Raw genomic sequence first — 23123 nt, 5'->3', positions numbered from 1 at the left:
TTGTTTAATCTTATTTGTTGTTCACTCCCAGTTCTTTTACTATAACTTGTGAATTACTTTCTCGATTGACTAGAATTTTAGTAGTTTCTTTAAAAAGTATTAATGGGAATAACATTCCTGAGTATGTACATATTTGAAAATGTCTCTTGCTTTTATGTTTCCTTGAGGAATCTGTAGACCTCATGTCACTGTTGTTTTTTTTACCATGGAATGTTGCAATGGGGCAATCTAAGAACAGAGTGATATTTTCCCCTGTAGATGTGATATCAGTTTTTTCTCTGACTTCTTGCCCATAGGATTCTTTCATTATTGTTGGTATCCAGCAATTTTTACTACTCGGTGCTTTGCCAATCTGTAGATCTCTACTTGGGTAAGTTTTCTTGCATTTTATCTTTTATTTTTTTCCTGTTCTGTACATTTCCTCAGAGACAGCACCATTAGCTCTCCTTGTCTTCCCCATCTACTGTTTTCTCTCTAATACTTTTAATATTTTTTTCTTTTTGATTTAATTTTGCTCAATTTTCTTAAGGCAGTTCTACATGTCTATAAATACCAATTTTCAGTAATACCAATTCTCTCTCTCTCTTTTTTTTGGTGTTTCTAATGTGACTTTTATTTTTGTGTTAGTTTTTCTCTTTTCTCTTATACATTCTTTAAAAAAAAACAGGCTTAATTTACTTTATTTTTCTTATATAAAAATGCTATATTGTAGTCATAGCTGGAGAATGGAACCTCTGCACAGAGACTCTGGTGTGGGTCTTGATAAGATGGTCAGTGAGTTCTAGTAGGGAGACTTGGCAAATACAGTCTCTTTCCAGAGGCCAGGGGTCAGATAGCTATAGGTCTTGCAGATGGCCTCAAAAGTGGCCTTGCTGAAGTTGCCCAGGGTGGCAGTGCAGCCGCTGGCTGAGATGTAGTAGTCATCAATACCAGCCATCAGCAGCAGCTTCTTGGGCACAGGTGCTGAGATGATGCCAGTTCCTCTAGGGGCAGGGATGAGACGTATCAGCACAGAGCCACAGCTGCCTGTCACCTTGCAAGGAACAGTGAGGGGCTGGTTGATCTTTTTCCTCCAGTAGCCTCTCTGCATGGGGACAATGGAGAGCTTGGCCACGATGATGGCCCCTCAGCTGGCAGTAGCTACCTCCTTGAACCACTTAACACCCAGACCAACATGGCCATTGTAATCCCCAATGGCAACAAACGCTTTAAACCTGGTCCACTGGCCAGGGCAGGTCTGCTTTTGTACCGGCATAATCTTTAAAACCTCATCCTTGAGAGATGCCCCCAGGAAAAAGTCAATGATCTCAGACCCCTTGATGGGCAGGGAGAAGAGATAGATCTCCTCTAGGGAGTTGATCTTCATGTCCCTGACCAGGCAGCCCAGCTTGGTGACAGGCATCCACTCCTTGTCCTTGACCTTGCCTCCAGGAGCTCTGAGGCCCTGGCGCTGACCCTGACCACAGTCCGTGGAAGCCACTGCAGCCTCCCATTCCAGGGCCCCGAGGGCCTCCAGGCCTTCCTGCTGCACCAGTGTCACCTGGCACTAGATGTTTTCTCAGAGAAGAAGCTCTCTTACACTTTTCTCCTGAGTTCTACCAGATTGATTTTCTTAACCTCCTTTTATTGTCTTTTCATGTTGTCCTTAAACTCTTGTATCTTTTCTTTGGGAATCTAGTTTCACAGAGATTACATTTTCTTTAAATTTGTGATTTCATGGAAAAATGATAGTCATAAATTTTTCTTGCTTTTAGTTTTTTTTTTTTTTTAGTGTCATCTTCATCTGCCTTTTATTTGACATTTTTCTTTCCTTTTTTCCCTTGCATTTTCTTTGCATGAAGTCAGATAGTGGCTCTTTTAAAAATTATTGCTCATTTTTAAATGGGGCCTTGGGGCTTCTTCCTAGACTAGCTATTTGCTGAAGGATGGCACGTCAGAAGGTCTGGAAGGGATGAGTTGGGACGAAGGCAGTTGGAGTAGCAGGTAGGTTGAGTTTCAGCCTGTGGTCTCTAGAAGTATTTTTATAAGAACATTTCCCTGTGGCTGTGATTCTTCTTCAAGTTAGCAAGAAGACACAGATTTTAAAAAAAAAATGTATTTGAGCTTTTATTCCTCCTCAGTTGAGAATAATTAGCAGCTGTACTTTCCTTTCCCCGCTGCCTGGCCAATATATTTCTTGCTGACTTGTATTCATGCATTCTCACACTCTCATTCTCTCTCTCTGATACACACGAACATACACACATCTAAATGTTATCATACTATTTATATTGCTCTGCAATTAGATTTTTCTCAATAAATATAACAGATATCTCATGTCAGCCTACCTACAGCTACCTCATTCTTTAAAACAAAAACAGCTATGAATAATTTTTTTGTATTTTGTTTAAAATATATATATTTTATATGCCATAGGGTTAATTTGATATAAGCTACTACACCATTACTGGAACTGGAAATTCGATTAAATGTGATCTTGGATTGGAGTTTTATAGTTCAGAAGTTACTTGTGTTATAAGACAGATACTTAGTATACTGTAAATATGCATTAAGTTCTTTTGAATCTACCTCTGTATTAATATGTCTTACATGTACCTATTCCTTTCTGTCATCACTACCACTATCCTCATCCAAGGCAGCATTCATGCTTGCCTGGACTTCTGCAGTAGCCTCCTAACAGGTTGCCCCATGTTCACACTTGGTCTCCTGGGGTAGACATCCATTCCTATTTTTTGGGGCAACCATCTGGCTCCATTAGGTACAATCTTAGTGAGAGTATCAAACAAGGTGTTTTACGCTCTTTCCATCCCCTCTCATCTGGACAGGGGTGAGCATGTGACCTCTGCTAGGCATTCAGATTCTCTGTCCTAGGAATTTCCATTTTGAGCAGAATGTAATAAAGACTGAAAATGACTGGAGTTATTCACTCCTTTGGCAGGGCCACAGGAGACTATCTATTAATTTTTGAAGCTACCAGGTTCTTTAGGTTTTGATTCTGGGCATAGCCTTCCAATATATTGCTTTATTTATTTATTTTTGCTTGTTAAGCTGGGTGAGTTTCTGTTGCTTACAACCAAAGAATTTTTAGCTAATATTCACTGTCTTAGTTGGGATACAGACTAAGCTGCTGTAACAGAGACCACAAAATAAGAGTCTCAAACGAGAGCTTAGTGCGTTCCTCTTGTTTCTCTCTCCTGTGACAGTGCAGAGGTGGTGAGCAGGTCTGTGCCCAGGTTTCCTGGGCCCGGGTGGCTTCTTCCTTGTTGCTCTGCCAATTCCTAGGGTGTGGCCTTCCTCATCTTGGCTGATGCTGGGCCACTGCCACATCCACGTTCCAGCCCACAGAAAAGGCCAGAGGAAGCCTGGGGCAAACACTCCCCGTTTAAACAAGGAGTGGAAATTGCTCGCAAATTGCTCGCGCTGCTTATACTGACACACGACGGCAAGACTTTGTTTCGTTCCACACAGGGCTGCCAAGGAGGATGGGAAATGGCAGCTCTAGCTGGGTGAACATGTGCCCAGACAAAGGGAAGAAAGATTTGGGGGTAACTGGCAGTTTGCCAAATGGTAGCTTTCAGCTCCATTCCTTACACAAAAGGCCAGAGTGAGGTTACACACACCCCCAAAAATCTGAACATGCCATCTTCCTGCTTAAAACCCTTCCATGGCCTCCCACTGGGGTTGGATTAGGACCCAGACTCTCACATGGCTCATAAGGCCCGCAGGCTTTAGCTCTTCCCACCTCTCTGCCCCCTGGCCCTCTCAACCAACTTGACATTTTCTTCATTTGTTACACAAGTCACATTTTAAAAAATGCATCATGGGCTGTTCCCTCCCTTTCCTCTGGCCTTATCCTTCATTTCTCAGCTCAAATGTTCTTTTCCGGGAAGCCTTCACGGATCCCCAGATTAGGTTAGAATCCCCTGAGATACACTCTTGCAGCACCCTGTACTGAATTTTTCTATTTTTGTTATTTGAAAAATGAACTTAAATAATCATGTCACTGATCAATATATTTATATCGTCCTCTGTCAGTACACAAGCCCCAAGAGGACAGAAAACACACCTACCCTGTCACCTTGGAATCTACAGCACCCAGCACCGTGCTTGGGGTAGAGAAGACCCACAAAACATACCAAATGAGTCAATGGAAAGATGCACATAGAAGTTTGGCGTAATAGCATGTTTGGGATGAAGTTTTCTTGGTTTTGAGAGACTGGGGCAGATTCTAGGTGTGTTCGTGAATGTCCTGATGCTGGATTCTCAGAGATGAAGGGTGTAGGGAAGGATGAAGGAGCCAAAGGCAGCAGCCACTATTTGACATTTGAGCTGGGAGGACTCTCTGCCCGGAAGCTCTTCAGTTCTGAATCTCAGCAGAACCAGGCAAGACCTTTGGCTACTCCGTTCTCCTTGGCCAAGTATGTGGTGAAAAGAAGAGCAGGAAGAATGGGGAGAAAGAAGGAAAAGGAGAAGAAGGAGAGTGAGGAAAGGAAAAGAACAACATGGGTGATGAAGTTCCATGCAGAGCAGCTGAGGTGTTCCGGCTGGTTAACATGGCCAGTGGGAATTCTTAACATCTGTCTGGGCTTCTGTGTTTATGAAGCACGTTCACGAATGTCATTTTGTTTTCTTCTTCCTACAGCCCTTTGGGGTGGGCAAGACAGTGCTTATTCTCTCCATTTAAAAACAGCTTTCATTGTTTTTATTTCTTATTGCAAAAATGATACACGTCTCCTGTCGAACCAAACACAGGTAAACAAAAAGAAGAAAAAATTCGTATCACTCAGAGATAGAAGCTATTAACACCTTGATGTGTATTGTATTTAGTGTTCTCATTTTACAGGCGAAGACAAGGGTCAGAGAGGATGAGTGTTTGTGTGTCTATTTCTTTCTTTATTCATGTAATTCTTTTTTTTCTAACAACCTGTGTACAAAAAGGGTTCGAGGTGTTGGGCTGACAGAGCCAGTGAGAGACGACCCATACGGATCCCATGCCTTCAGACTTTTATGGAGCAGCTCAGGCAATTTCACCGCAAAATATGACTCCCTCGTACGAAGAGTATTTTGAATTAAAGGCCCTTAGAGATCAACAGGCCTTGGAAGGGGCTTTCCCTCTATCTGCAGAAATCACAGGGGACCATCAAAAAGAGCAATTGACTTCCCTCTCCTGCCTGTTATCTCAAAATACTGCAGGAAAGAAGATCAAAAAATGCAACCAGACCTGGCCAAAATTATTTTAAATAAGATACCTGTTGCTTGAGTTAATTTAATTTGCAAAGAGAATCATTTACAAGTCGATCTGTTTCCCCCATCCATTCATCCTCCCTAGCAACCATTCATTGCCCCTAAATAGAATTACCTGTATTCCTTTCCTCCCCCTCCCTTGGAAAAGGAGGGTATAAAAATTTCTGGACTTCACTGGGATATGGGGTAATCACTCTGTGATTCTCCCCATGTGCACGGTAGATAAACCTCTTTCTCTTATTAATCTGCCTTAAGTGAGTTGATCTTTCAATGAAATTTCAGGGGAAAGGGGACGTTTCTCCCTCACCCCCACACTTACTTAGAATTTATGTGGCCATTTCGCTTCTCCAGCCCATGAAACCTCATGAATAAGAATCCACCTTCTTCTCCAGGAGAGGCCTGGCTTAGCAGCCTGGAGACGTGGGGCTGGCCGTGGAGAGAGCGGGAAGGGGACAGGCCGTGGATGGCAAGCACGACGAGGAAGCCTGACAGAGCCCAGGACAGATGGACAGACTTTCTGATGCCACATTCTGATGCTCAACCTAACAGATGACAATTAGCAGCCACCAGCTGTAAAGTGACTGTGAATAAAATGAGTCTTTTTTTTTTTATTAACACATTTAGCAAAACATTTAAAAATCCAACAATGAATGTTTGTTGGCAGCCCAGAGGCTGTGTGGCATGGGGAGGGCTGGTCGTTTGCCGTGGATGAGGGGTCCTGTTGGTACTCTGTCTCCCTCCAGCTAGAGCAAGAAGCTTCCGTCTGAACCAAGGGAAGTGGCTCATTCAGTGTCAACACTTTCTTGATGCCTGACCTTGAACAAGTTCCCTTCATAACCTTCGTCTTCAGTGTCCCCATCTGTAGCTAACTGTCTTCTTGACCCCCTCCAAGCCCACCCTGTGCCCATTTTCTACGTGGTCTCTAGGAGTGGTCTTTTAAAAATGTAAATTAGTTTGAATTGATTCTTAAAAATTCTCGTATGTCAGCCCACAGCAATGGGAGTAAAACTCCATGTCCTTGTGGATGTAGGACCATGCGGTAAGGTAGTTTGCCACGTGGCACGCCCTACTTTTCCAGCTACATCTTTTAGCACAGTCCCCCTTGATTGCTAAGATGCAGCCACGCTTGCAACGAGCCACGCTTGTTACCTGACTTGGGGCCTTTGCGTTTCCTCTTCCCTCTGCCAGGAACTCTCTTTCCCGAGAGAACAGGGCAGGCTTGTTCCTCATCCAGGTCACAGCTCAGATGTTACCTTCTTGCCTGGACATCCCAGCTGAGGGGTTCTCCTTAGCCCTCATTTGCTTTATACTGGCTGACTCCACTTTCTTTCTTTTATTTTACTTACCACTGTCGAATTTATAGTCTCTTCCACTCTCTTTACCCCCAAGCCCACACATGTATCTAGAATGTAAGCCCAACAAAGGCTGGCGATTGTGATGGGGCTAGGTCTTTGATAAATCAATATAACTATGTCACATATCCTAAAAGTTAAAAATTGCAACCAGAAAAAAATCCTTAATGTAGTCTTCCCCTGGACAATCACTGTCTTCCTTTTAGACCCCAAATGGTTTTTAGGGCAAATACTGTGCCCTCTTTTATATATGCGTCTTCAGTACCAGAGTTAGATGGTATCACAATGCCTGCAACTGTATCTGTCCAACGTCCCCAGGGGAATGGGAAGGGATTTAGTCATAGAGTCCTTTCTGTAATAAAAACAGTGGTGGTTAAGATACTTTCGTTTTATAGTTGCAGCATCTGCCCACACTGGGTGTCTCTGTCTGCTGGCTTGGCCGACCGGTGTGGACCAGCTGTGGGGCCCACAGCCCCTCCTGCCTCTTCTAGATGTTCCCCCAGAGTTTGAGAATCCTGGATTGGAAAAGGCTTGTGTGTGGCCCATAGTAAAGGGCACCAGTTCTCCTGTATCAGTGACACTGGAGGTTTGCAGGTGGTGAGAACCAGACACCAGTTTTTCTTCCTCTGCGTGGTTCCAGAATGTTCCTTATTTACCCTCATTACCTGTCTATCTTCCTTCTACAATGACTGGGACTGCTGACTTTAGGACCAGGTATAGACCTTCACAAGCCACTAATAGGTAACCATGATCACGGATGACCTAAACCCTATAAGAATCCTGTCCTATCACTCATGCTGTTTCTGCTGCTCCAATGCAACCTCACCGACAAATGCACACCCCCTTGCGTCTTCTGGTTCAGCCCGAGAAGCTACACATTCAAGTGTTGCTCAACAGGGCTCCGATGAAACCATTTTAATACAGCTTTGGGCGTTTTGCTCTTTGCTTCCTGGGAACTGTCAGAAGAAGGGGAACTGATTCTCTTTCTTTTCTCTCTCTCTCTTTCTTTCTCTTTCTCTCTCTCTTTCTTTTTAAAGCGTCTGCAGCCATTGTCCTGGGGCATCAGGAGCCCTTAATATCGACAACAGAATTACACGGGGAGACAGTCAAAAGAGGATTCATCACCTGGTTCGATTTTTTTCCTGCACAAACCCAGGCCAAGTTTCTAAAAACTCAATATTTGAGTGTCCATCTCATTTGAGGGTGTGTGTCCTCTTCTCCTTTCCAGAATCTACTCGATGCCAAGTCCTCCTTGTGGGCAGGTGTCCTGTCACCTGGTCCACAAGGGGTTAATTTACCCAACTGCCCACGGACTCTATGGGTTATTCCATATTTATTTCAATTATATAAGTATACCGGACCAGTGTATTTATTTTAAATCACATTATCTACAGCTTCCCAAGCATGTGTCAACAAAAAGAACGGTTTCAATTTAGTAGACTTTGAAATGGTGTGCAGTTTATCCTCACTTCAATTATATCCTCTACAGTAAGTCACGGGTAGCTTCAGGATTATTCAGGGCAAGGTAATGCTATCTGAAAGCATTGATTTTTCCCTCCTCTTCAAGAACAGTTCACTGAAAGATGCACTGGAGTCTCCTTTAAGGAAACACAAAAATACATTTCTCAGCTGCAACTTCTGAGAAAGCTCAATCTTACAGACTCTGGATGAAGTTGCTGAAGAAGTTTCTGACTTTTAAAGAAAGATGTGCAAATCTGGTTGCAAAGGAGTGACCATAGCAGAAATCCTGTTTCTTGGCTTGAAATGGGAGGAGATGAGCAGAACAGAGGGGGAAATGTCAGAGAATTCCTGTACTCTGTCTACTTATAAGTAAATATTTATTGGACACCTACCATGTGCCAAGCTCTGGGCGAGGAGCTGCAGATACAGCGGGAAACAATAAAGAGCAGAGCTGGCTTCATGGATATATGACCCATGCATTTTGCCTCAGGCAATCCATGCTTAGGAGGGCCTCGTGCTTCCTTTAATGTTCTATTGGTGTCATCTTGAAATTATTAATAACATTCAAACAAAAGTCCCCATATTTTCATTTTATGCTGGGCTCTGCAAAATATGTCACTGGTTCTGATAAAAACATAGTCATTTCTGCTCTCATGCAGTCTAGAATTTAGAGGGAAAGGGCCGGGCGCGGTGGCTCACGCCTATAATCCTAGCACTCTGGGAGGCTGAGGTGCGAGGATCGCTCGAGGTCAGGAGTTCGAGACCAGCCTAAGCAAGAACGAGACCTCGTCTCTACTAAAAATAGAAAGAAATGATCTGGACAGCTAAAAATATATATAGAGAAAAATGAGCCAGGCATGGTGGCACATGCCTGTGGTCCTAGCTACTCGGGAGGCTGAGGCAGAAAGATTGCTTGAACCCAGGAGTTTGAGGTTGCTGTGAGCTAGGCTGATGCCATGGCACTTTAGCTCGGGCAACAGAGCGAGACTCTGTCTCAAAAAAAAAAAAAAAAAAAAGAATTTAGAGAGGAAGAGAGACATGCACTATTTACCTAAGCTACTAATTCCAATTGTGATAGGGCTATTAAGGACGGGTCCAGGGTGCTTAGAGGGCATGTAACACAGGGACCTAGTCTAGTCTGGAGTCATTGAAGACACCCAGAATAAGAGCCATTTAAGCAGATGTCTGACACACGCAGAGTTCTCTAGGGAAATCATTTCAGGCAAGGGAACAGCATGTGCAAAGGGCCCCAGGCAGGAAGGAACTGAGCCTGTTAGAGAGGAGGCCAGTGTGGGTAGACCACAGCGAACAGGGAGTATTTTGCCTCTGGCAGGAACACCAACGTTTGGATGTTCTGTGGTCAGGTTTATGTAGATTTTCCCACTTGGTAACTTGAGGCAACCCATAGATTCCTTTCCATTATTTCCATTATTGCTGTCTGATCCAAGAATTAATTTATCCTCCCTTAATATTGCTGTTCTCTGGAAGGGGGAGAGACATCTCAGAACTACCTAGTTCTCCCAAAAGATTATTCATTCTAAGTTACTTAAGTTGAAATGATATATAAATCATAAATATTGAGCATTTATTCAAGAATCCAGAATGAAGATACTATCCATAAACTTAACCACAGCCTGGGCAGTATTTACATGCTTAGTCTGAACAATGTTTGTAAATTCATTATACCACTGCATGTTGGGTAAACCATTTTATTTTTGTTTGTTCTTTACCGACCTCTTTGACACGTAAAAGCAGAAGTTCCCTAGACCTTGGCTTTTTAGAATTTGGTGAATGTCCCTCTGCAGGCTCATACAGCTTGTGATTTTATAGTTTGTTACTCTTTCATCTCTTCTCCTTCAAAGCTGTAGAGAGCTACTCTATTAAAGTCTCTTTACAGGTGAGTGGGGAACGCCGTGCTATTTGTGATGGGAAAAAAAATTGCAATCCATTGTACATTAGAAAGTTTACTTGGCTGAAACATCTGTAATTTGAAGTCTTGGGGAATAGTCAAACTGGAAGCGTGGGGGCAGAAAAAAGAACTTCCACCGATGAGTACCTAAATAGCCCCATAAATCATGTTTTAAAAGACGGTCCATATGTTTACCAAATTGATTTCTCTGGACAAACAGAAGAAAAATGTAAAATGAAAGGATAGAAAACTCTACCAATGATCCTCATCTGGTGCCATTTTTACAGTGGTATCCTTTTGACATCTCGCGTGATGGCCTGCTTAAAAATTTCAGATTTGACTGGCAATCATTAGCATAGGAAATAACTTTGGGCTCAGTGATGGTAGCAGATTTTATTTTTAAAGTTTTCTCTCTTTTAATTTACTAAAGTAGGTTATATTTATGGATTTTCTAATATTAAATCATTCTTGTATTTCTAGGATTAATCCAATTTGGTTGTGATTGTGATGGATTTATTTAAACCATGTTAACCACGTTTGTGTGTAAAATTCAGTGGCATTTAGTACCTTCACAATGTTGTGCAACCATTTCCAGAACTTTTTCATCATCCCAAATAGAAACTCTGTACTCATTTAACAATAATTCCCCACCTCTCCTCCCCCAGCCCCAGAATGGGAAGTTATTGTTTTTCTCTATTCTGCTTCTGTCTCTATGCATTTGTCTGTTCTAGGTACCTGGTAAGTATTTAAGTGGACTCCTAAAATATGTGTCATTTTGTGTCTGGCTTATTTCCCTGAGCATAATGTTTTCAAGGTTCATCCATGTTGGAGCATGTATTAGAATTTCATTTTTTAAAGGCTGAATAATATTCCATCATATATATTTGTATGACACTCTATCCATTCATCTGGCGATGAACATTTGGGTTGTTTCCACCTTTTCGCTGTTGTGAATAATGTCAGCTGCAGGAGTTTTGGCTGCAAAAGAAATGGGCGAGCTTGCCCTTCTCTTGCTTTCTTGTCAAGAGGAATGGGTAGGATTTGAATCTTGTCCCTGTCCCTGGTGCCTCTGTAGAAATGGGAATCCTGTGCCCTTTGTTATAGCAGATGGGCTAGCACAGTGGCTAACTCTACAGCTTTGGAATCAGACAGTTGTGAGTTCAAATCCTGCTTGAACCTCTGTCAAGATAAGAGACCTTGGGCAAGCTTCTCAATGTCTCTAAGCCTGGGTTGGCTCATTTGTGGAAGGGAGATGATTAGACCTTCCTGGAAGGGTTACTGCAAAAATTAAGGTAGTATTTGAAAACCTTTTAATACACAGTGCTTGGAAAGCCCTTGGCTCAGTCATGCATGTGTGTGTTTGTGTGTGCTTGTGTGTGTGCATGCTGAGAACACAACTATGTCTAGAAAGCACTCAGCAACAGGGGCTGTTGTTCTTACTGATGAGAATCACCGAGCAGAGCCCTGTAGTAGGAGAACCCTCGCCTTTTGACCATCCCCTTACAAGATAGGGGCTGCTGGGGTAAGCACTCCTTGCTTATGAGAAGACTGGAACATCAAAGCTAGAAGGGAGCTTAGTGGGACCGCAAGTGTCTGCTCATTGGCGTCACCTGGGGAACATTTTGATGCAGCCTCTTGGGCTCCCCTTCAGGCCTGAATCAAGATCTCTAGGGAGAGACTTGGAAATATGGATTAAAAATATCTGAGATGGTTTTGAAGAGCTGTCATGTTTGGGAACCTCTTCCTTGGATTCCTTGTTCTTCCCGCTTGTATTTTAATACTTTAGCTGGTTTGTAAATACCTATGTACCCATTCACTGACTTAATACTTCTGTATACACTGAACTTTTGCTTTCTCTTACTGTAAGAACTATGGGAGTGAGGAAGGAATCACTGACATTTTGGAAACCCATAATTTTTGGAAAAGGAAAATTTCCTCTCAAAAATAATTACGGAAATTTCATAAAAGGGTGAAAGATTTTCAAGGAGAGTCAGACATAAAAATTACATTTTGCAAATTGTACTTGGAAAGAATTATTTTAATGGAAGCAGCAATTCCCAAGCCTAAATCCCATAGGTCCTGTAGCCTCAGAATGTTCATTTCATCCTTGTCAACTTCTTTCGCTTCTAATACGGCCTAAATATGCCACTTAAGTAAGAACTTCTTCTACTTAGCTGCTTCTTGGGGTCTATGTATGTGAATCCTAAGAGGACAATCTGCGCAAAGAATTTGGTGACTGTGGCAGGTCAGCAGGTGGATAATTTCGTGGCCCATGACATCTTTGGGATTTCCTTCTCTGTCTATGTGAAAGGGCATCTTTCCAAAGAGGAAGATGTCTCTCCAGCATGCTTGAAGGTAGTCCTGGAAGGTGACTTTGTTCATTCATTCATTCATCTATTCATTCCACAAATATTTATGAAATGCCTGCTGTGTGCCAGGTACCATGGAACTAGGAATATATGGAACATATGGGTAACTCACACTGACCCAATCCCTACAGTGTTACAGCTTCGCAGTGCAGGGAAAGGTAGCCTTTGTAGGGGTAATTGCAAGTGTGAATCATGTCACATAGAGAGAGGGAGTGTGCACCGTGGAAGCATGACCCAACACCCTGAGTAAGAAAAGAGGGTGGGAAAGGACTTCTACCTGGATCTTTTTGAGGAATGAGTCACAGGCATTTGTCTCCTGGTGTTATCAAATTAGAACATATGAAGAATTGATATGGGCTATGTCTGTGATGCCAACACTACTAGTTGAAAAGTGCCATCTCTCTGATGAGAAATAACTGATTTGTCTACTTTGACATTGATTAAATATGAATAAATTTGTGTCGGTAAAGTGAATGTGACTTTTTCCACATGTAAAAAGTGAATTTTAGTCCAGGAAAGCAGTCATAGGAAGGTGAGTTAGGAGGCTACTGTAGCAGGCAACAGGGAGCTGGCATCAGCAAAACGGCAGTTGAACATGGAAAAGAACATGCAATGGTGTAACATTTTGAAAGTCATAACTGTGTGGTTTTAGCTTCTTGTATTTCTCTCCAGCTCTTGGTACTTTTCCATTCAGTCATCCTGACACTCTATCTTCCCTGCCTTAGCAGGGATTCAGACACAAGAGTCTTGAAGGAGTTTAGGAAATGCCACCCCAAAATATAACGCTTTGGTACACTGATTACTTTGAACTGAGGGCACTTGGGGACCAGCTGATGCAGGCAGAGGCCTTCTCTGAACCTCCCTGCTCTGCGACAGTCCTCCAAAAGGAGCTCAGTTGTCATGAATCCCTCCCCAGGAATCTCACCAAGCAGGGAAGATGGGTTCGTAGCACAGGAGAGGAACCTGGGGGTTCACATCATGCCCGGACAGACTTTGTCACAGGCTGTCACCTATTCTTAGGGCACATTCATCTTTACCCGAAAATCATTTACTCTCCCCTAAGTTGCCTGCACATCCCCTTCCCTTCTAAGAGAAGAGAGTATATAAGCGTCTAGATCTCACCAGGCTTTGGGTATTCGCTTTTCTTTCATGTGATGACCCCGCACACAGAATTCATTTGTATACTTTTCTCCCATTAATCTTGTTACTGTGAGTTTCTCTCACAGACTCAATTATCGATCCCCTGGAAGGTAGAGGGAAAGTTTTACCTTCCCCACTGTCTCTTCTTGGTTTTGCGTCTCAAAAGTCTAGGCCTGAGAGGAACAGGAAGGATCTGAGTCGCTTAAGAGGAAACACTGTGGCTCTTCAAGCCAGGAAAATGTTCCCAGGTGTGCGGGCCCTTGCCTGCCTGCGCTTTGGGACTCGTTGCTCACCTTCTGCTGCTCTGGTTCGTGTCTCAGGTGGGTCCTGCAGACTCCACTCCCCAGGCTCTCCTGCCCAGCTGGCCTCCAGGCGGGTTTGTCCCAGGCGAGGCATAAACGTCATGTCTGCGGGTGGGAGGAGGGAGATGTTAAGGTGTGTCTCCCTGGTTTCTCTCTGCTTCCGGTGGCATCTCTGATAGCAGCTGCATCACCTCCGTAGCTCGAGCTCCCTGCAGGCAGCCACCCTGGGCTCTGGGAACAGCCCTTCTGCCCTTTGTCTCTCCAGCCCTAGGACAGCTGTTCCTGCATCTACCCAGGTGGCCTCATTGTCCCCTGTTGGCACTTTCAGCTTTTCTAACACCTCTGTTACTCAGTCTCCACATTAAATGCCCTCAATTCGGCCCGAGTTCTGTTTTTCTGTTGGATGGTGACTGATACCCTGGAATTGTCGGGAGGGCTCACGAGGAGGGAGAGAGATGGGTGGGGGCCGGGCCGAAGGGAGCAGAGCTGGGCGGATCGGACGGGAATTTCTCTAAGACACAGCCTGGCCGCTGTTGGAGCACCCCAGCAAGTGAGCACCACAGGTTGCAGCTCCTAGGAGGTGAGGAACCAGCACCCTTCGACCATTAGCTGTCCTTACCTTTGGAAATCGACCAGCATCTCTCGGGCAGCGTTGCAGAGACCTTGTTTGTGTCCCCAAACCATGCCCTCTGTGGAAAACCTCCATCCAAGGCTCCAGGACACTCTAAACCCTCAAGACAGAGGATGGTGTCCTGGCCTCTAAAATCCTCAAAGCCCAGACCCCATCAGTGGTAAAGTAAGAACATTTGCATGTCATTTTGCTCTCTGCTCAAGAACTGAGAAGGTTAAAGCGGGACATTACCTTACAGACCATCTAGTCCAAGCTTTTCATTTTGCAGATAAGGGTGTTGAGTCTCAGGGAAGGGATTTTGGCTGCCCAAGGACTCCCAGCTCCTCTTGCGTCTACTACATTTTGGTGAATATTAACATCTTTTGTGGAAAATCTCCACTCCTACCTTTCACACCTTGAAATAGTCTAAATTTTTAAGTTATTTTGTGTTTGAGAGTAGACAGCAGCTACTGAACAGAAGTCTGCATGTGCCTGTATCTTTATCTCTCCATGCATATTCGGTTGTATAAAAATGTCAAAAATCTATTTTGGGGTTCTGCAAAAGAGAACTCTTTCCGGAATGACACTTGAACTGTTAAATATCATCTCAAATCTCATTTTGGGGGCTATAACCTTCTAAAAGCCTGGCACAAGACTAAAGTGGATTAAGGTTGAAATTTTCCAGAGGCTTTGTCTCAGATCAGTGAAGTACTTCTAATCACTTTCTGTCATCATCAAAACCGGAACAGCTTCTGAATCTCATGGTCTACTGTCATCATTTAGAAGAATTGCATACCATGCTTGAAAGCGTAATTGTTGACCAGAATTCTTGTTATTAAAACAAATTTAGAAGGAAAACAAATCTGCATGCTTAACTTCATTAGACTTCTCGGGCATCTTTTAAGAGGGATATTGAGTCCTACTTATTTTGCTCTTTCTTCTTTGAGTTCTCTAAAAGAGAGAATAAATTCCAAGGACCCAGGGTTGAGACTTCAGCTGTTTCGTGTTTAGCACCCTAAGCAATATGCCTGAATAGTTGGAACACATATATTTTGCAACATCCTTCCCTCCCCCAGGAATGAATTCCTTATCTTTAATAAGGTGATCTATCCAGGCTTTGGTAGATTATCTGTGAGATTATTTGGCAGGTAAATGCAAAACCAAGATCATCTCTAATTCCATTCCTTGTGAAATTCCAAGAGGCATTGCTAAGGACTCAGGCATAAAAGTTTAGAATCTGTGTCTTTGCATGAATTTAATCATCTCCATCAGAATCCTTAAGGAATTACAATAACAGTGATTCATTCATAATTCACAATTTCCATTATCTTCTTTCCCCATCTAGTGTGGGGGGTAAAATTTATGGCTTCATTTACATTGTGTTCTATGAATAATAGAAGAAATACAGTAAAGACCCATGGAAATGTTCCTGCTGCAGATGCACTTTGGAGCACATCTGCATCACAATAGCCTCCTCGCCTTCGTACAGTGCAGGGGCTGCCAAGCTTGCAGCTGCGAAAGGGAGCATTTCAAAGGGGCCATTCTCATTATACAGAGTCTTCTCTTTCTTTGAACTTCAAAGCAGAATGAGGAGACCTTAAATGATATGGGGGTAGGTAAGTGATGAAATTGTAACTTCAGGTATAAAATATCTTCAATTATGTGTATGGAAAAACACAGCCACTCAGTGGAGCAAATATGTTTGCTCAGAATGGTATCTGGCTGGCAGACAGGAACAAATTTAATCTGAAGATTTCTTTGAGCTGTTGGGACATTAAAGATAATCCAGCCCAAAGCCCTCCTTTTGCAAATGGGGAAACCAAGGCATAAAGAAATAATATGACTTATTCAAGGTTACATGGTAGAGGAAAGGACTAAGAACACGATCAGAACACTGGCTCCTGGTTCAGTATACTACATTACCTTTGTTTTAAACACAAAGCACCTGGCTTTTTGACATAGCAATAAAGCTAGCAGTAATCCTCTTGGCGAGGGATTTTCAAACATGGACGTTTTCAAGGATCCACCTCCCTCGCTCCAAATAATAATCTCTCTCAATTGAAAATCTTCACTGAAAAACATTTTGAGATTTGAAGAAAGAAATTTGTCATACTTCTGCGATTAAGTAAATCTCATTTTTCTTCTCCCAAGGAATGACAATAAAGCTGATGAAAACCTTTTGACGTTCAGATTTCTCCCCCTGGTGTCTAGTAGGAGCCCCGTGCAATACTTTATTACTGCTCCGTCCACAAAAGAATAAAAAAAAAAAAAACTACCGTAGATTTAAAGAATGGTCTGTCCTTTGAATCTGTAGCTTTCCAGCAGTTATAGGGAACATGACCTAGCCAAGCCAAACCCCTTTCACATAGTAGAGGCTCAATGTATTTTTTGCTGAAAAGATCAAATTAAAAAATATGCTTTTACTTATAGTTTGGTGTGGGCTGTAAAGAGTGGTTTCTAAAATCTATTATGTTCATTACTCCTTTTCCTGGGCCATGCTGCCTACTTCCCTACCCCTGGTCCTTTACAACTTTGTTTTTGAATAAAAACCAAATCACTGAAAATCATTACATACTATATAAAGGTTTTGGGAACGATCTCTTATTTCTTACAGAAGACTCACATAGCATGCTCTGTCTCTAATTTCATTAAAGGAACTCAGATATCATGTTAGGAGGGAGGCCTTTTGTAGCTGGATAGGGCCACTGGTATTAGCAGGCAAAACACATACAAATTCAATAGCGCCGTGATTCACGGATGCGTATTCTCTGTGATCCAACATGTCTAATACATTTAGTCATGCACAATAAAAACCAAACAAAGGAATCAACCATCAGCCTTTCATTGCCTGCTTCCCACCCCAAGCTTTAAGGAATTCCTTGAGTTATGCGCACCAAAACCAAAATACTGTGTTTTTTCCTCTCTCCAGTGAATGGGAAAACTCAAAGAGCATTCACTATAGACAGACAAAACAATGAGCAGATCACTTTGTTTACCTTTTTGTGCTAAGTGCTTGCACCATCCTATTCCAGATGTGTAATCTGGTGACAAACTGATCTCATTTTAAAGAGAATTCCAGTGTGTACCAACACACGAGTGTTAAGCTAACAACAGCAACAAACTTGAATCTCTATAGTTTACCAAGTAACCCAAATCCAATCTATTGCCCATTTCGGAAGTCTACCCGCTAAACTAAAATCAGCCTGATTAAGATACTTGGGTTCCACAGTAAAATCATACCATCTGCTTTTTACACATTAGATTGTTATTCATTCAGTTAAAAGATCTGCTTATTAAGCACAGGATGAAGACCAGATTTTTGACTGAGACCCGTAAGACTCTCAAGGATTTTAAGAACCCGGTGGTCTACTGGATCTCTCTTTTCCCATGAACTATTTTTTCCCCTGTCTCACTATAATGAGACGGGGGAAGGGGTGGGTGTGGAATTAAACCTATACATACTTTGTCTCTGGACCCTGGTTCTCTTTTATCTGGTCTTAAAGACTCGATTTTTGTCTGTTGAATTCTGCTCTGACAGTTCTCTTCTGAAAGAGACATGAATGTAAAATAAAACTATCAATTTTACAGAGAGCAGAAAAACAGAGTTTCCACTTTGTTGGGGCACGATGCAAACTGCTTTTGTCTGAGTGATTGCCTTTTTATTCCACTTTATTTCATTTATGTACGTATTTGTTTTGAGTGATGTACCTGCAAGTAAGAGCAACCTGGTAGTTAGTGCACGAGAAGACACGAGACATTGACAACTTTGTGGCCTGAGGGTAGACATAGAACATCCAGACGGAAAGCCTGGTAATCCTGCTGTTCTCAACTGGCGGGAATTTTGCCCCCCAGGGGACATTTGAAATGTCTGGAGATATTTTCACTGTCACTACTAGGGCAGGTTTGCGATTCGCACCTAGTGGGTAGAACCCAAGGATGCTGCTACACATCCTACCGTGCACAGGTCAGCCCCACAACAAAGTATGATCCTGCCCAAAATATCAATAGTGTCAGTCATTGAGAAATCCTACTCTAGATCAAGTCTCACCTGGAATATCGTGTCTGGTTCTGAGTTCGAAACTTTAATGGGAATCTTGTCTAGCTGGGCAAGGTGACTCACACCTATAATCCCAGAAACCTGGGAGGTTGAGGTGGGAGGATCACTTGAGCCCAGGAGTTCGAGGCTGCAGTGAGCTATGGTTGCACCACTGTACTCCAGCCTGGGCAACAGAGTGAGACGCTGTCTCTTAAAAAAAAAAATCTTGCTGATCTGGAAGTTGTCTCAAGAGGGTGGCCAGAAAGTGGAATGACTTGAAACAGCACCAAACAAGATATGGGGAAAGGGATCCAGGCCGTTTAATTTAGAGAAAAGGGGTCTCTGGAGATATGGAATTTTGTTCTGTTACTTCAGAGACTGAACTAGAAGCCATGGGGAGAGATGTTTTGCTTTAACATAAGAAAACCATTTGTAACAATCAAAGTTAGTGAAATAGGATAGCCTCCCTTGTGAAATGAGTTCCTTGTCCTTGGTCAAGTTGAAGTAGACCCCACTGGAATGTACGTTCCCTGAGAGTAGCCAAAGTGCCCATCTTCCTCACCACTGTGTTCCCCAGGGACTGCATAGAACCCAAGATATAGTAGGTACCTAATAAATGTTGATTGAATAATTTATCAGATTATGCCATTTGATTAATTTATCAGATTATGTAACAGTACTTTATTTATCAAGGACATTGTAGAGGACATTCAAGGATAGAAAGAGTCCAATTTTCATTTTTGGTCTGTCCTCATATTTCTAGCTAACCCCTAGGAAATAAATTTTCTGAATTTTAAGCCAACTGTAACTAGAACTCATTGCTAGTAGAACTCAATAAAATAATTTTAAGCTACATTTGGGGAATTTGTTTTCAGAAAATCTGAATCCATATAGAACCCTGCATTGATCTGAATGGTATATCCCACTTTCAACTACTCCAATATAGTAAATAACCTAGAGGATATGTATTTTGAACTTTTTATTGAAATATTACATACAGAGAAGTGCACAGGGGTTATGTCTACAGTTTGTTGAACTTCTACAAACTCAACATCCCTATGTCTCTGCTACCTTAAGAAACGGAACATTTCTAGGCCCCCAACCCTCCCTCTGTGGTCTCTTTTAGGCACTGTGCCCACTATTCTGACTTCCAACAGCATTGAGTAGTTTCACTTATTTTTGTACTTTATGCAAAAAGAATCATAGTGTGCATACTCTTTCATTTCTGTCTTCTTTCACTCATCTCTGTGTTTGTGAGATTCACCCAAGTTCTTATGTGTAGTTGCAAATTACTCTTATTACTGAAGAGTATTTTGTTACGTGACTACACCATAGTTTATTCATTCATATTCAGTCACTGATGGACACCCTGCGTAGTTTCTAGTTTTGGACCTCTACTAAACATGCTCATATGCATCATATATCGCTGTGTGCAAAACCACAACCGTGAAACAACAATGACGTATCATTTTTCATGTTTCTATGGGTTGGTTTGGCAGCTCTTCTGCTGGTTCAGTGTGGGCTCAACCTGCAACTGTACTCGGATGGAATGAGGGGTTCAAGATGGCCTCACGCACATCCGGGCAGTTGGAGTTGGCTTTCAGCTGCGGCATCGTGCGACTCCTCCACCTGGCCTCTCATCCTCGAGTAAGCTCGACTGGCTTTCTTCCACGGCAGTCTCAGAGTGCTGTTGCATGAGGGGCAAAGCAAAATCTGCAAGACAGCTTGAGGTCGAGTCTCTGGAACTTGCAGACTGTCACTTCTGCCACACGGCGAACCCAAATTCCAGAGGTTAGGAAATAGACTCCACTTTTGGATGGGAGAAGCTGCTGAATATCGTGGCCATGTTTTAAATCAATCACAATGTCTTTTGGTGAATATTTTACACGTTTTTTGGTTGGGATTATGCCTAGGAGTGGGTTGCTGGGTCAGAGGTCACCAGCATGTATGAGAGTTGAGATTCTCCACATCTTTGCCAGTATTTGGTATTTTAGGGGGACTTTAATTTTATAAGGAATCAAAGTGACAGCACATCCACATAGCTCCCCTAAGACACAAATTTAAACTTCATTTTCAAAGTATGTTTTGTATGCAACTAAAAAAACACCTCCCTAAACCCTCCATCTGGGTAAGGCAAAGCACCTATCTGCTTCTTTGCTGGGTTAAAGGAGAGACATCCACATATTTTTCTGCTCCAATAATAGGGGTATTGTCTCTTTAGCTGCTGAAAAGATAGATCCTAGACAACTTAGGGCACTCTTTTCGCCTAAGTTTGATTTATGAAAAGATCCAAAAAGATTTATTTAGTTTTTTAAAAAAAAGGGCTTTCAGACTCAAACACTTGTAGTCCACATCACTAGGCTGTGTGTTTAGTGAAGTATGAGTATTGGCCAACAAAATGATGTGTGGAAAGTGTAAAGTTATTTCTCTACGACCAAACTTAATTTGCCTGTTGAACTTCCATCCTGGGAGGGCTGGCAGGGCAGGGGCTGTGGGAACCTATTTAGGGTCTGTTCCGCTAGGCCCTGCACATTTCTTCCAGGGCTGTGTCTAACTTCCGGGATCCCTACTTGTGTTACAGCTTTATAGAGGAGGGGTATTGAGTCCTGGACCCCCAAATCTCATGGCTGGCATTTGGTGAGAAGGCCCCATCTGGCCTGTATTGTTGGTCCAGGCTGCTGTGTTGCCCTTCACTTCCAGAAGTCCAGTCTTTCCAGCTCTGATCTTCCTCAACTATTGCTGCTCCCCGTTTAGGGTCAGGAAAAACATTCAATTGCTCTCCTGTTCCCCTCTGAGGCCAAGGGCAACTTGCCAGCTTTGTCCAAGGCTCTTCATGGGCAGATGCTCCTTTTGTCCCCACATTGCTGCAGGCAACCCCACATTGGTACCCCTCTGATTGGAGGCACAATCCTCCTCTAGTTGTTTACCGTCTTTCCTGGCATCTGTCATTCCTTGAACCTACTGGACTCAGACGTGAGAGTAGGGGGTGGGGCAGAATGCTTGAGGGGCTACAGTGAGCTGTGTCCCTTCTTGCATCCTGAGCTCCAAACAAGTTGAGATGAGCAGATGGAGAACACCATTCATGCCTTTATTCAAATCAGTATTTTCTGAGCGTCTACTAAGTGCCACGGAAAGCTGATATCTGAGAATGTGACTTAGGTGTGAATCAACAATAAGCTTAAACACTGTGATGGCCAGTTTTATGTGTCATCTTAGCCAGGCTATTGTACCCAGTTATTCAATCAAACCCTAATCTAGGCGCTGCTGTGAAGTTATTTTGTAGATGGTGATTAACATCTCCAATCAGATGTCTGTATGTAAAGGAGATTATCCTCAATAACTTGGGTGGGCCTCATCCAATCAGTTGAAAGACTTTATGAGCAAAATTGAGGTTTCCCTGTTTCCAGTAAAGAGGAAGACGTGGGATTCAGGAAGGTGGAGACCCAATGCAGGGGACAGGCAAAGAGAGTCCACAGGCAGATGGGACTGTGGGGATCTCGGGTGGTATCTGTGCACCAGGCCTAGGCTGCAACCGATGAAAGATTTCTCCAAGAAAAAGAAATTGATAGAATCTCTGATCATCTAACTATCTTAAAAAAGATGTAGACAAAAGGCAGAGTTTGTAGTTGCATTAGCAATAAGTTTATGGAAAACAAAAATGAGAAAACAAGACAATTATCTCTAGGGAAATGAAAATTTGTCCAGGAAAGAAAAATAATCATTAGTTTACTCATGACTCAGCTGTGAACAGCGTTTACATAGTCATGTGTCAACACTGAATATTGACCTGACAAAATCACCAAATACTTACGTGGGGAAGTTGGAGGAATGAAAGGGTGTGTGGTGAGGTCAGGGCAATGAATAAGAATTTCACTGTCATTGTGCATAGAAGGAGGCCAAAGATAATGTCTAGAACTAAAAAACAAAGAACTGGTAATAAGTACATTGTTAGGAGATATGAAGGGGAAAGCCAAAATATTTTTTTCAGAGATTGAAAGTGGAGTCTGCGGGGAAGACAGACATGGCGTGAAGGGTGGGCGTGGCTGAGATTTGTACAAGCTTGTGTCACTCTTTGACTCTTTAAATGCGTCCTCTTATATCTTTGATAAACATAAAATTAAAAAAAAAGTCTCAGCAGAGTGCCGGTTGTGTAATGAGTCCTCAATAATTAGCCCTTATCATTAATTTTATTGTCGCTAGTGTACTCAGTCCTGGGCAGATGTGAAGGGAAGTAAGAAAAACTTTCCTAAGTATTGAAGAGCTCAGTCTCTGTGTTCGTCCTAAGCAGTTTTCTTCATGCGGATCTGATTGTTGAATTTCAGGGAAGATAGGGACCCCTGCAGTACCTCAAGAAGTGAAAGGGAAGAAGCAAAATCATATTCACTGAGTGTCAACTCTGATTGGGATGGTGCCCCTTATATACGTGACTTCATTTACCCTTAAAACCACCCTGAGCTATGGGTATTATTGACTCCATTAGACAGTGCGGACAGTCAGTCTCAGAAAGATTAAAATTGTTCCTTGCCACACGGTGAGACAGGAGTCAATCTGGGAGTCGAGCCCAGCTTTGGGGCCCAAGTCCATGCTGCTCCCCCCTCATCTCCATTCTCAGCATCAGAAAGTATAGAGGCACAATCTCGGATGGCAGTCTTACAATAGATTAACACAGGAAGTCTGGATGTTTGGAGGGTAGGTGGAAA

The 23123-nt window shown here is 42.7% G+C and overlaps 1 pseudogene; it reads right to left on the bottom strand.

Moving 5' to 3' along the window:
* Nucleotides 1-701: 701 nt before the first annotated feature.
* On the bottom strand, nucleotides 702-1456 carry LOC123625080 (annotated as a pseudogene).
* Between the last annotated feature and the right edge of the window lie 21667 nt (nucleotides 1457-23123).

The sequence above is a fragment of the Lemur catta genome, chromosome 20, assembly GCF_020740605.2.
Source record: "Lemur catta isolate mLemCat1 chromosome 20, mLemCat1.pri, whole genome shotgun sequence".
NCBI lineage: Eukaryota > Metazoa > Chordata > Mammalia > Primates > Lemuridae > Lemur > Lemur catta.
The sequence above is the reverse complement of the archived record's forward strand: the minus strand, read 5'-3'. Positions and strand labels throughout refer to the sequence as shown.